Here is a 16,343-nt window from a genome sequence, read left to right on the forward strand (position 1 = left end):
CGCTTTCGTACTACGTCCGATGAGAGTATGATCCCTGATGATCATGATCATCTAATGGTAGTTTACGCAATAGATCCGGTTTCCGTCATCCGATTTTTGCCGCCAACCGTAGAAATAGTTCTACGACTACTTCGGACCGTGTTTTCACGGATAAGGATCGAACCCTGATCTCTGCTTAGAGGGAAAGCGCTCTAAGCATCTAATACAGTTATCTTTTTATATAAGATAAGAAAGTAACATTGATGCAATACTTTTAATATCATGTTCGTGTTTCTATATTCAACAAGTTGTTCTCCATATATTAACCAAGGAGACTATAACTAAGCTTGTAAAGATTTATTAGTAGAATAAACAATTTCATAGCGATGATTCGGGCCGGACGTAAATAGTCCAAGCTATACCTGCAAATGTTTATTTGACACGGGTCAGGCACTTAAATTTCAGCTATGTTATATTTAATTCTTTCATTCTCAGCAAGGCATATTGCAAATTGAATTTTCCTCAATAAAGCACTTCTATTATTATTTGCAATGTTTTTTTTATCGGTTTGTACGAGTATATTATATGCACGTACAATTTATAATAGAAATAGCTAAATATTTCAAATGCTTTATTTTGATTATTCTGTAAATATTATATTACTCTACATCATAAAGTTGTAATTAGAACTACAAAAAAAAGCCAGAAGGTTTTAAACACAAGGTATCCCAATAGACTCATAATTCCCTTCTGTAAAACTGCATATTTTAGTCAAAATTGTTACAGCATGTCTATGAAAATATTTAATGAATTGCCTAATGAATTGAAATATTTACCTATCAAGATTTTTAAAATAAGACTGCATCAATGGTTAGTGAAAAAGTGCTTCCATAATTTAAATGAATTTTTCAATACAAAATAAAATATTATTATGAACTAGTCTATTTGATAATAACATATGATAATTGTATACTTTTGTGACATCTTATATTATAATATCTTTTAATTTTAATTTTATTAATATTAATGATAGCATTGTGAAATCTGACATGTTCAGTATAACAGTAGTGTGTTGGTACTTAAACAACTCTATAACATATTTTGCATGTCAATTGATGAAACATATTGGATTATAAATAATATTATGTTAACATCATAACTACAATTTTTCTTGCAAATAAAATTTCATTTTATTACATTTGATTTCAACTCCACATAGATTTTTTACAATTAGGTATAAGTACGATAAGTTAAGTAACAGCATCTTTGGGTGCAATCGTTTTTTTTAAATCTATATAATATATACGAGATTTCCACGTATATAGTCCCTCGTCACGATATCTCTGGAACCATTAGAGCTAAAGACTTGAAATTTGGTTGGAATATTCTTTTCACCGAGTAGAGGTCAGCTAAGAACGGATTTTACGAAATTCCACCCACACGAGGTTTTTTTATAATGAACAGAACAACGTCTGTCGGGTCAGCTAGCACTTTATAAGACCTTTTTGTCTGACACTAGAAATGAAAACGTAATGTACGACATATTTTAAATTTAATTGTCTAATTGTAATATTTTATAATGACGTGTGTTTATAACCGTATATTTCTAATATTGATGTATTTCTTAACTAAAATATACCCGTTCGTGATATTTCACACACATTGAAATAAAAACTATTTAAAGCAATTTGAAAGCGTCTATAATGCCTGAATTTAACAGTATGTTTTATGACCGACATCCGGCGTTTAAAATATTAAATATTGATAATTAATCAAAATTTTTAATAATATAAATCTTCATAACTATATAGATAATTCTTCTATCTTGTACTTAATTTTTTTCTTTCCTTTAGGGAACATATTAATTTAATTATTATAATGTTGCCCCACTTGCTTTACAATCTAGCCTTAACTTAGACTAGGTAATAAGTAATTCTACTTTAACTTAAACTGCTAGATAGATTAAACTAAGAATGTGTACATTAACACAATTCTTAATGTCTCTGTTAAAGGGAAGTCACTTTGTTCATGTGTCTTTTATAATATTACTATTTTTATATTGTGTTATTCACAATGTTGTAATAACATTAAAAAATATATTTCTTATTTTGTTGGGTATTATTTGCAGATTAAAACTCAATAAACCTGAAATGAGATACCTCACAGGAGTTTATTTGATATAGGTACAGTTACTGCATAATTTTTAAATAAGGTCAGTAAACCGTGGTTAATTGGCAAAGTATCAAGTTACAATCAACACTCGACTTAGCGCAATTCATATCTTATATTTATTGCACCGAACAATATAAATATAATCCTTTGAAACAGTAATATTAATAATAATACGCCTAATTTAAGGGTATTTTACTCGAAGATAATCAAAATTTAACTTGCATCATTTGAATATTTCATACCCATCTCGAGTGATCGATTTTAAGTTAATAGGAGTTGATGAGGATTCCCCTGTCCCATCTGTCCGTCAAAGTTTCACGAGTTGGAGTGACAGCTGGCTACAAACTTTATAATTGTTATATTAATGAATTAGTGTAATGTATCCTTTGATCGGAACCGGTAGTATCAATTTGCGTAAAGAAATAATTACATTAATTATAATGCACAATGTTAATTTATAAGATCTTACAAAGTCAAATAAACTTTAGTCAATTAGGCTTAAACTAAGCGCTTTTGAATAATAAATATTTATTTTAAATTATTGAATCTACCATATGTTTGGAAAAAGTATAGCTCGTGAGAAGAAATGCAACAGCCACCCTTTTCAATCAATAGAGTATTTCACAATGGCTGTAATAGGTAGACAAAACAAATTAGTTTGTAAGGTTTTAGCACCCAATATCTAAGTAGGTAACTATCCAGTATTCTAAACATTTTTTTTTTATATTTCAATACTCATACAAGTAAATGGTACTCGTATGTAATAGTGTTAATGTAAAATATTAATTTTTAGAAAAGTTAACTGTTAACAGTATAAATTTATACTTCAAATTTTATACATACTAGCTTACCCAACAGACGCTGTTTTGTCAATAGTAAAGAAAATGATTCTAGAATTCGGGGAAAATGTGGTCTAAAGCCATCGGAAATGTGAAATCGAAGTTAATATGTTTAAAAAAAACTACGCTTAATAAAACCGACTTAAAAAACTGAAAGGTATAAAATAACTTAATAGAGATTTAATTTGATACACCACGTATGCATATTGTATACCTTTAATATTAATAAAATACGATTGTTTGTATGTCCTACCTATTGATAAGGCTTAAGTCGGTGCTTACCGGCTTGGGTTGTTTGATTCTAGACGAAGCTATCTCGCTCAAAGTCACGCGTGGCGAGTGTACCTGCGATTACATTTTAGGTAGCACATACAAATAATAGTATTTTATAAATATTAAAGTAATAAGTTTCGTATAAGAGGTGCATTATATTAAATCTCTATTATGTTATTCCCTTAAAGCCTCCCCAAGTATCAGAATATTGGGTCTCGAAATATCGAGCGATTGTCAATTCCGTGGCCATCTCGAGGGCAAAGCCAAATTGGCTTCGAAGAAGCTGGGCGTCATCAATAGAGCACGGCAATACTTCAAGCTGGCACACATTTTAGCGATCTACAAAGCGCAGGTCCAGCCACACATGGAGTATTGTTGTCATCTCTAGACTGGCGCCCCCCAGTATCAGCTCGATCCATTTGACCGCGTGCAACGCAGAGCAGCTTGAATTGTCGGGGACCCAGTGCTCTGTGAACTGATGGATCACTTTGCGTTTCGTAGAGACGTCGCTGTATTGTGTGTCTTCTATCGCATTTATCACGGGGAATGTTTCGAAGAACTGTTTCACCTGATTACACTGATCACCGCATAACACGCCACAAGTTCGGATATCATCCCCACCATCTGGATCTGTGGCGGTTCTCCACAGTGCGGTTTTCTTCCACGTACTACAAAGCTGTGGAATGAGCACGAAGCATGAATCACGTGTGCCTTGCTAAAAGGTAGGTAGATAGAATAATAAACTTTAATACAACTTCTTATGTTGCTACTGATGAGCTGGTCCGATTTTAGTACATGATACAAAAAAATAAATAATACAAATATTAGTCCAATTGCACAGTTTTTATTACATATAATTTAAAAATGTATATAATTTTAAAGATATGGCTCATAAAAAACCTCAGCTTATCTATACGACTTACTTAGTCAATAAAAATGAAATAAGGTTGAATAATTCAATTTATTTGCATCTGCAAAAAATAAACTCTAAAGTATATTTTTTTTTTTCCCACGGTCAATATTTAATTGATCAACAATAACTAAAACCTATCTAGTTTATTTATATCAACGTTTTGTGTGAACTATAATTATTGTTATACGTTGACTACAAAAGGTATAATCAAAGTTTCACCAAAAGAGCGACATGTTGCGAACAATTCATTCATCAGCCTTCATCATGACACATTCAAAGGTTAATGTTCCCGCGATTATCTTACGATGAATTCATCGTTTTTCCTTTTTACTTGTGATATTACGACTTCTATTGAGAGCATTTCTATTGTTTAATTGCGTAATTTCTTTTCACTGGCTGAAAAGGTTTTTTTCGTTTGTACGTCCCATCAATGGGGTAGTGTTATTTTTGAATTGTTCGATATTTTGTGTATATTATACACACTTCCTACGAAGTATAAATAGTTTTGAAATTTATATAAACGTTTAATAATCTTTGGAAGGTTAGAGAGATATTTCGAAAAATTAATCAAATTATTGATCTTCACAAGCCCGTCACCAACCGGATACGCTACGCAACGCATAAAAAATCTATAGGTCGATCAATTTTAATGTTTTCAGAGGAAATACAGACAACCACAAAATGATGATTAAAATCAATGATTACATCACTTGTAGTCATTCAATATCAGCTAATTCATTCATTGCTATTTGTAGTAAAGTTGTTTATATTTTCATTTCCAAAGAAAGCTAAGGCTATAATAATAAGAAAGGTAATATTGAAAGTACACCTGAGCTTGTTCAAATGGAAGTATAATGCTTTCGAATATTCGAAATCTTATTGTGAAACGTTCGGATTTGAAATGCATGCCAAAGAAAAACGATATAATATATATTTTATTGAAATGAGAGACTGTTATGTGTGGGTTATGCAGCTACTGTACTCAATATCTTTGGTTTTCTACTAATTTACATTTAGTGTTTCGACTTACTCGTGTAAGACATTGACTATTTGACTTTTGAGTATTTTTGTTGGATCACTTTACATATATTGTTATTGAAATGATTTGTAAAACGATATAAATGTACAAATTAAATTTGAAAACACAATTTTGTGAACGATACGGGACTCGAACCCACGACCTCTGGCGTACCGTGCCAGTGTTCTGCCAACTGAGCCAACCGTTCGAGTGACGTATCGTCAGAAAATCTTGTATGCTTTGTACAACTCTCAGGTTGTGGCTTCATCTACAGGATCTACTTTACAGTTGATATCCTGCTCAACCCCAATATTTGCATATTAGGAAATTGACTTGAGATGTCACTCTTGTAAATCTAAGCAATTTGTTTTGTTTTTAAAGTGATAACCCTCACTTCTAGGGTAAATACACAAATAACATTTGAAACGAAAATTTTATGAAAATTTAATGATATAAATGTATATGTTGATTTAAAAGAGTAACAATTCTTCGCACTTCTTTTTATTAGCTCAACCCTTTACGAAGTGGCGGTAAATTCAATAATTTAAAATATTTTTTTGACATTTGTAAGTGTCAATTCTGTGAACTACATAATCATGTAGTTATGTATTTAAAGTGATAATCTTTCAAAATCACTTTAGGCATTCACCTATTGATTTGATTTATCGTTGTTTGTCAGCATTCAGTAGGCACGTATGATAAAAACGGTTAGGATTAGGCTTAGCTAAAGAATGGCTGATGACAATATAGCTTAAATACTGATTTAAAATAATAAATGTTATTAGATAAAAGGTGCTACTTAGGAATGTTGATAATAGAGCGGTTATTATATTTAATTTCATGACGTAAATCGTTTAATGAGCACAGACACATTTTGGAAGTCGAGAATTGAAATTTAAATTGTTAGAAAGCCATATTTTCTAACATATGAGAATTTTAACATATCGTTAGCAATTCACTCTACGTATAACTACTATTTAAAACATTCTTTTTTAATCATCACCATTAAAAGATAGATGTAATGCGATACATTAAAAGTGTTATATATCTATTTAAGAAAAGTTCAATTTAAGTTTAAATATTTATATATATTTTGTAGTAGGGATTCGCCGGTTCTGGCTCACAGTAGTAGGGATTCGCCGGTTCTGGCTCACAGTAGTAGGGATTCGCCGGTTCTGGCTCACAGTAGTAGGGATTCGCCGGTTCTGGCTCCTCGATTCTGGCTCACTTGTTCGTGATGCCTACTAAAAAAAAAAAAAAGATGTTTGGTGTCAAACTGGGGGTTTTGATGTATTTCCGAGCGATTGCGCTGATCCGTTTTTCGATATCTCTTACAGTTTCAAAGTTAGCTTTTTAAGTGAAACAGATCCATACTCATTACTAATCAGTGGTAATTAACCTAATGATTGGTGAGCGACTCAATGTCGATTCTTTGAAAGTGATAGATGTAATTAGTAAATTACCTCTCACATTCGTTACTACGATTAAAACGACAGTTTTGTGCTGTGTTTATTATTAAGTTAACAGATGATATAAATAAAGTATATAATAAAACATCGTTGCAGATTGTGTCATTTTAAAAATATTTTATGAAATCATTCAAACTCTTCTTATTAAACTTAAAGTATAGATGCATTAAACAGTACTCGCAACACATGCTGCGTTAATAAATATATTCTTTACTCTTGTAGTGTTGTGGATATACATTCTGCAATTGCTTTGTAAAAACCTCAGCTGGAATCCCTGAGCTGGACGATCATATGAATTGAAGTATTGTCCAATACCCTACTCACCAATGTTTGTTGCAACCCAGGGAGAGCCTGGCTTATTTTCACTATCTTTATCGCTGACAATATAACAGGGCGTTACAACGTATATCGACAATCGATTTGCTGCGTAAACATTATTTTGAATACTGAGATCAATTTTCTTCAAATAATTCTGTATCTCGATTGTATTCATATTACCCTAGCATAATGTATTTAAAAGTTATTGGATTACAACTTACAATACAACAAAATATCGCTTTAAGTACTTACATATTTAATTTCAAAATTATAAGGCAATATAGTAGTAAGTTTAACTAAAACTAATACACACCCTTACAAACGATCAAACATAAACATAACTGCGGTAATCTACTGAAATATTATGATTTTTATCAATTTTATTGTATAAGAGTTATTCAAAACGAACTTTGATTTATGAAATATGTAACTTGAGTTAAGTGATAAAGCTCTTTGTCATTTTCTTAATGTAACAAATTTTGAGATAAATACAATACACTTTAGTTTCTGTGATTACTTCCTTTCGCGAATATATCAACAATTCGATCATCAGATTTCCTCATCGGGTCATTAATTATTTTTAGTATTAGTTTAAGATTTTTCTTCCACCAAACAAATTATAGAGATCAGGTTGTTATATCTTGAAACTAGTTGACATTGTTGAGATTGTATAAAGGTTGCATTTCATCAAAGCATCAGGTGATTTAGATACAATTTGTGTCACTGACATCATTCAAAAATATTATAAAATTATTTACGAAAACTGATTTTCCACACCCACACCCAATGCACCCTCTACTACAAAAAGGTTTCATATAATATAATGATACGATGCATTGTTAAACTACCATTTATTGATTATATTTAAATAGAACAATTTATAAGTACAACAATATACAGTACCTACATCATAACTTACTCCACAAGTTATATATCTAAATAAAAGATGTATCTACTCTCATTCTTTTCAAAAAAAATAATTCAAACTTAAAACTTATAAAACATTTATTTTATTTTATGATGACTCCAAGCTAAGATATCAATATAATTTGCTTAAATATACCGTTTGGTATGACAAACTAGATTTATTTATTCGTTGGGTTAAAATATTATGCTTTATTGACTTAAGTCTATACATTGAACAATATTCATTCTTATTTTTAAATAGGCAATATTCATTTTCAAATACTTACTTAGTAACACTTATAAAATTTGGAGTTGCATTTTCCCGCAACATCTTACGCATATATTTAGATCTAAGTCCTAGGAATTCATTAAATATGTTAACTTTGTTCCATCTTTAAAATTGCCTAACTTCTTATTATTGAGTTTGAGATAACAAAATATTTTTTTTTCATTGTCAGATGTTTCGAAACGCAAATGTAAATCAGGTTTAATATATCTTTAAAAATTTATATATTAAAGTATAAGTATCAGTGTACAATAATTTTAATATATTTCGAAACTTATTTATCATATAGTTATAGTAAAAGTCATCGTATTAGAGTTTTAGAAATATCCAATATACCAATTAATATGTTTATTGAGGAACAATTTAGTCTTTTGTAATTGAACTGCAACCAATTTTCATTTTAAAATAGATAAACTATGGAATTCTATCTTGGCAATTAAATCATACAGTGCAATTTTACATTTACTCTTTTATCAATATTTTCCATTGTTATTTAAATATTTGAGGTATTCATTAATTTATAAAAATCTTTTCGAAATCAGATGTAGGCAGCTTGTTTATGCATGTTTGTATTTAAATCTATGTAATTTTGTAACCATGCGCTTTGTTTGAATTTTAAAAATCTATGAATTTTTTATAATGAGACGATTTATTGTTAAACTACCATTTATTGATTATATTTAAATATAAAATTTTATAAATAAAACAATATACAGTACCTACATCATAACTTACTCCACAACTTTTATATCTAATCTATTCTTTTCAAAAAAAATAATTCAACCTTATAACTTATATAAAATTTATTTTATTTTATGATGACTCTAAGCTAAGGTATCAATATTATTTGCTTAGATATACCGTTTGGTATGACAAACTAGATTTATTTATTCGTTGAGTGAAAATATTATGCTTTATTGACTTAAATCTATGCATTGAACAATATTCATCCTTATTTTCTTATTCTTATTTTTCTTTATTTTTTTGCTACCCAAAAGTCAATCTTTTGTTTGTCAATTTTTTTCTGCAGTTAGAGGTTTTGAAACACAAATTTAAATCAGGTTTTATATCTGTGTAAAATTTTTATATATTAAACTATCAGTATCAGTGTACAATAATTATACTTTATTTCGAAACTTATTTAACTAGTGAAAGTCATCGCATTAGCGTTATAGAAATTTTCAATATTTAAAATCCCAACTAAATAGGTTTATTGAAGAACAATTTAGTTTTTCTTAATTGAACTGCAACCAAATTTTCATTTTAAAATAGATAAACTATGGAATTCTATCTTGACAATTAAATCTTGTACAATTTTATATTTACTCTTTTTTCAATATAGTCCATTGTTCTTTATACCTATATTGAGTTATTCATTAATTTGTAAAAATCTTTTCGAAATCAGATGTAGGTAACTTGTTTATGCATGTTTGTATTTAAATCTATGTAATATTTTAACCATGAGCTTTGTTTGAATTTTAAAATTCTATGAATATTTTTGTGTGTGAGTGCGTGTGTGTGAGACATTGCTTTAAATTTCTGAAGTAAATGACATATGTATTTTTATTACGAAGGTTTGGAACAAATTTTATGCTTTTTGTATCATCAATACTTACATTTTATATTCTCGGGGCATAAGGATAGGTCAGAATGTAAATCATGCAGTTCAATTGAAAATTCTTGGTCTACTTCCAAAATAAAACCAAATTCAAAATCATCCGGAACATCAAAATTTGTAGGGACATCTACCCATTCAAAACCTTCTGTAGGAAGGAATGGAGATATAGCCCATCAGTAAAGGTTATTAGCATCAAAATAAGTTAAAGTTATAAACGACTTTCGTTTTTCTTTGTCCTGTTCTCGCATAGTCAAAGTCAAAGTTCTATATTTGCCAGAAATATTCACAAGTAAAGTCGTTACAAATTTAAGAGTAGGCACATGTTTCGTCTTGAGAGACATGCAAATATTTCAGTGGTTTCGTATTATAATATTGTAACCTATACTTATTTGTTTAAATTCGCTTTTTCATAACGATTCTTACATTGAGATATAAAGTCTCAAATACCCGATCCAATAAAAGCTATTTGTGCAAAGCCCTAAAGTAATTGCCACACTTTAAATTTATATTTATAATATAATAAATAATATATATATATATATATATATATATATATATATATATCCAATGTATGAATCTTATTTAAATAATATTAGTTATTTCATAAAAAGTAATAAATTTAAGTAAAAACTAAAAGTAATAACTTACCTACTTGATAATTTGGTTTCATTTTTAATTTTATAAATACTGATTATTATTTAGTTCGTTTGGTATATATAAGGTAGATTATATAATAATTATTAATGATAGAGGATGACTATTAACCTCCCTTGAGGAGACTTGTTCTTCTGACTTCCAATTGTCTGGTAATTGCACATTTACAGTACAGGTCACGTATTGGGTGAACATCGGGCGTCGAGAGGGCTATGAATTATCTGACACTAAATACGAAAATTTTGTAATGATAAAAAAGTATGAGAAATAAATATATTGTATGACAGAGCAGTTTATTTATTTATTTATTTATTAAGGAAACAAACAGATACATCACTATAGTAAAAATAAAGTTAATTAAATATACAAATTACAATATTAGATATATCCTAGAACAGTTTCACTGACAACACAAAAGAATACAATTTTACATACATGACAACAGAACGATAGGATAAGTAAACAATAGAATATTTAGGCGAATACACAGTATTATATAAATAAAGACACAGACAGGGATATAACAATGAATAAAGATACAAGGTTTAAGGTAAGGACAGTAATTCAGAGTGCGAAAACAGGTCGACATTAATGTGAGAATCCAATGATGAACACATTCTGAGAAGAGGCGCGCGAAACCCAATATTGGTTCTAGGAGTCGGTAGGTTGAAAGTTCTGTGCGTGCGTCCAGACCTGGCAGGAACATTGAATGGCAAAAGCTCGAGAAGTTCAGGACAAGCTAGTTTCAATTCACACATATTTTTCTTAAGGTGATACAGTCTATTAAGTGACGTCTTTGGCTAAGTGAAAGCAAACAGCTGCGTAACATATATAGCATAATGGGGATTCCAGATTGGACAGGCAACTGAGACTGCACGAGCGTTTTATAAAGGTAAATATATGTGGCTTTATCATTGAAAGGTCTGGTGACACGGGTTATGAAGCCTAACATTCGGTAAGTTTTATTAATAATTATGCCCACATGCTTGTCCAAGGTTAGTTTAGGGTCAAGAAGGACCCCAAGATCCCTGACAGAGTGAACAGATTCAAGGGCATGGTCTCCAAGGGTGAGGTTGGACGTGATTATATTATGGGTGTTTCTAGTAAAGATGACATGCTGACACTTATTATAATTTCGAAATAATTTGTTTCTTTTGCTATAGTCGTCGAGCCTATCAAGATCTTCCTGTATTAGTGACACATCAGAAGGTGTAAGTATCTTTTTATATAACTTTAGATCATCTGCATAGAGTAAATAATTGCAATGTAGGAAGCACGTCGATATGTCGTTGATAAATAAGGAGAAAAGCAACGGCCCAAGGATTGAGCCCTGGGGTACGCCGGATGTCACTAATACTTCAGATGAAGTATACCCATTTATAATCACCGATTGAACACGATTATGTAGGTAAGCTAAACCATTGCGAAAGATTTCCTTTAATACCATTAAAAGACAACTTTTGTAAAAGCATTATATGGTCAACTTTGTCAAATGCCTTCTGAAAATCTGTATAGATTGTGTCTATCTGATGTTTACTATCCAAACCGCTAAAAACATAATTAGTAAAAACAAGGAGATTAGTTAGAGTAGATTTGCCAGTTGCAAAGCCATGCTGTTGGTCTATAACAACATGCTTTAGGCAGGAATAAATGCTTTGGTGCACTAATCTTTCGAGGACCTTAGGGATTGCGGAAAGGATTGAGATTGGGCGGTAATTTTCAACATCACTCTTAGAACCTGACTTAAAAATAGGCGTTATATAAGATAATTTCCAGCAATGAGGAAAATCACCACCGGAGAGACATTTATTGAATAAAATCTGTAGAGGTATACATATTGACCGATATGTACGCTTGAGAAAAACTGGCCTAATTTGATCTGGGCCAGGGCCTTTATTAGAGTCAAGCATATACAATTCTTTACTAATTTCCTCTTTACAAAAACATAAATTATTTATAAGGATATGCGAGTCACTGGAATGGCTCTGGTCAACCTTGTAACCAGTGTCTCGACTTGAACCAGTTTGAGATTCAAAAACTGACTGAAAATATTTTGAAAACATGTCTGCTATTTGTTTAGGGTCGTCAGATGTAATAGTGCCATATTTCATAAGCTTAGGGTATCCTGAGTTAGTATGTTTATTTGTCGACGTGTATTTCCAAATTTTTTTGATATTTGTTTTTAGCGAAAATTCAATCCCTTCTATGTATCGATTAAAGCAATGTTTTATAAGACCCTTCACACGCGCTCTTAGTAAAGAGAACTCCTGGTAGTCGCACAAGTTTTTGTAGGTCTTCCAACGATACCAGAGTTTTTGCTTACGATTAAGAGTTCTTATCAAGCCATTGCTGAACCAAAGTGGATACTTTCGGGATTTAGATTTACAGAATGGTACATAAGCAGCAATAATCTCATTTATTTTTAAGTAAAACATGGCAACAGCATCTTCTGTAGAAGACGAGGCCAGTAGTGTCACCAAATCAACCTTGTCGATAGCATTATTTATTAACTCGTAAACTGCAGTAAAGAAATTTCTTCGATTGACAGTAGCTGATGACATGATAGTTGTCTTATCAAAAGAACATAGAAAATCTAAAGGCGGGTGATGAGGAACCGGATTAAGTAACGGCTCAATGGAGAAATCAACTTTTCCGGGAAGTGTTGACAGTACTAGGTCTAAAAGCCTCGCATTGTTATTGTAAACAGCATTAATCTGTTTTAAATTCATAAAGGACATGGTATGCAGCAGTAATTTAGATGACTCAGTATTTGCAGACTGTAATAAAATTTCTGGAGTGGATGACCATATGAGATTGGGTAAATCGCCCATAATTATGTAATTAGAAAAACGTGAGCTAGCATATATGTCATGCAATTTATCAAAGAATTTTATGTATGCAGAGTAGTGAGAGGCAGGTGTAAAGTAACAAGTATTGAAAAGCAGACCAGAGTGAGATGGCAAATTAATGTATATTTCCTCCAAATCCGGGGCTTCAAACTCAGTCAATCGTATAGCTTTAATTTCTCTCCTCGCCATGACCATGACCCCACCGCCACCTTTTTTACGAGAGAGTTCAAGGTTTCTGTCTCGTCGAAATATGTAATAATCCCCCAAATGCAGCTCTCCATCAAAAATAGAATCATCTAACCATGTCTCTACCAGCACAATAATATCGTAGTTGCTAGAAAGAACACTTTGTCTGAATTTGTCAAGCTTACTCTTCATGCCTCCACAGTTTTGATAGTAAATAGATAAGGCATGTTGAACCATTATCCGTAGTCAAAAAAGATGAATAAGAAAAATATAAAAATTATAGATAAAACCAGTTTCGCGCTCCGTACTGCAATAATAGAGTATAAATACAAAATTAAAATAATATGACATAAGTAAAAAAGACGAGTATTAGATATAGCAAAAACAGTTAAATGCCTGTTAAGGTAACAATAATAAATATAGGTAATTTGACTATAATATAATATACAAACAAATGGCAATATAGTCATACTAGTTTAGCTATATCATCATTGGATCTGACTTGAATGACTTTAGCTTCATCAGTTTTTCTAACAAAAATACTACAGTTTTTTATCCATACATACTTATATCCTTTTTCCTTTGCAAGAAGCCTGACTTTAGTGAAGAGTATTTTATTTTTCAGAGTTAGGTGCTCATTGACGTAGAATCGATTATTGTCATTAACACCAGGAGCAACTGCAGACCCGCTGAGCAATCGATCAATTTTCAGAGAGCCCCGCACACGTGCGGCAGCAATAAAATCATCACGTTTTCCGCGAGTTGTTAATTGCAATATAATATTTTTCGGGCGATTTGTAGGTACACCTGGCGCAACGCGATGAACAGTTTTTATGTGAGAGTCCTTTAGTTCAACGTTTAAGATCCTGCTAAGTGTATAAGAAAGCTGTATTAGATTTTTACCTTTTCTTTCGGGCACATTTTGGATCTCAATGTTGCAGGTTCTGGAGGCTTGATCGACGTCGTCGAATTTGTTGCGTAGGGTTTCCAGTTCCTTACGCAGTGCCGCATTTTCCTCGAGAAAGTTGGACGGCAGGGAAGGGGGGTTTGTGACATTCGCCGATTCCACTTGAGCCAACCTTTCTTCCCATGTGCTCATGCGATTTTCTAGGGCACATATATCGTTTCTAAGTGTTCGTGAGACCTCCAAGATAGCAAAATTGAGATCATCACGCCACTGCTGCCTCAAGTCTGCAAGTTTTGTATCCATATATCTAGTTAAGGCCTCAGTATCTACGTTTAAGGATGCGGCTAAGTTAGGTGTGGGCGAGGTGGTCGTTGAATTTATATCTTTCTTTTTTGCCTTATTATTTAAATAAAACGAGATGACTTAGAGAAACCTCCAAAGTATGTGGTTCACAGTACCTTTATAAATGGTTGGATGCACTTTTTGTTGAGATCCGCTTGGTATTTCCTAAATAATTTTAATAAAATTTTACACACACTGATACTGCTGTCACGTACAATACAAAGTTTATATTATTATGTGATGATATTTTTACCTATTTACAATAGATTTTCTGGGCTGACCTATAATTATCTAAATGCTATAAAGGAGTAATGTGTAGTGCACTTAATCTTTTATTATATATTAAAGGATTAAAACGAGTGAAATTGTACTGTGACAGGCGGTCCTGCTGTTAATGTGTTCTGAATAGGTCACGAAACGTCGGTTCAACTAAAAAATGTCTCAAAAACTCATGTAACTTTTACGCAAAATGTAAAAACACAGTTACAATCAACGCGTTTTAATCCTTTAAAAAGTGTTTTATATAAATGTGTAACACTCGCGTTAATCAAAGAAAATATTACATATTCATATTGTGTAATGTTATACTAATAAAAACAATCGTGGGATCCAACAGACCTTGGAACACCAACGAAATTGCTTACTTTTCTCCAATATTTATTCAACTGGGATTGAAATCGGGACTGATATGAATAGCAATTTGCCCCTTAACTTTATTTAAGGAAACATTGTCTTTAGACAATGTTTCCTTAAAATCCAATAAAGTAAAATGTAAATTATAAAGTTCAAATGGAACGTACCACGTACCGGAAGACGCAGTATTAGGCCCCCACAAGATGGACCGATGATGTGGTCACGATCGCCGGAATACATTGGATGAGAGGGCAGGACGCAGGACGGATCGTGGAGATTTTTGGGGGAGCCCTTTGTCCAGCAGTGGACGTCTTCCGGCTGGTGACGATTGTATAAACGAGACAATTTTTTTTTATGTATAAAAATGTAACTTAGGACCAAAGAGGCAAGGTGCATAAATAAGAATAAGCGTGTTAAACTAAAGTTATTTTGACATATAAAATCACAACTGAACTTTATTCACTAGAGAGACGTTGAGAGGTAGCGTTTATCATAACTGTCACATAAATATAACGAAGAGATGTGCGTGCTGTACAGGAGATGGGAGTTATGTGTTCATATGTTACAAATAAATACCTCTCACACCTACGATCTACCAACGTTATCTACGGTGCAGTGTCGGAAATTAACGTTTCATCTATAAAGAGCACACTGGTAAATTATTTCTCCCTAAAGTCAGAAAACTTTGAAACCATAACATATTCCTAATAATTACACTTGATCTATCTAAGAACGGAAAAAAAATAATGAATAAGAAGAAGTAATTGAATAAAATAGTATTTAACCCTACAGAGGTCGCGCGGATGACAGTTGTCATCCATTTTCTTTCAACGATTTATAGTAATATTATCAGTATCTAGGTTGTATTTATTTATTTAATATAATGAAAACTTAATTACTTACAGTATACAACAAAAATGTATTAAAAAAATCTTTTTCTTAACAAATTAGGAATAAAAACTAAGTCCTTATAAATTATTT

At 31.5% G+C, this 16,343-nt stretch overlaps 1 non-coding gene across 1 annotated transcript; it reads right to left on the reverse strand.

The window, feature by feature from the left end:
* Positions 1-5,329: 5,329 nt before the first annotated feature.
* Positions 5,330-5,402, reverse strand: Trnat-ggu (transfer RNA threonine (anticodon GGU)). Its single transcript has one exon. It is a non-coding gene; the product is annotated as a tRNA-Thr (tRNA).
* Between the last annotated feature and the right edge of the window lie 10,941 nt (positions 5,403-16,343).

The sequence above is a fragment of the Leptidea sinapis genome, chromosome 8, assembly GCF_905404315.1.
Source record: "Leptidea sinapis chromosome 8, ilLepSina1.1, whole genome shotgun sequence".
Classification (NCBI taxonomy): domain Eukaryota; kingdom Metazoa; phylum Arthropoda; class Insecta; order Lepidoptera; family Pieridae; genus Leptidea; species Leptidea sinapis.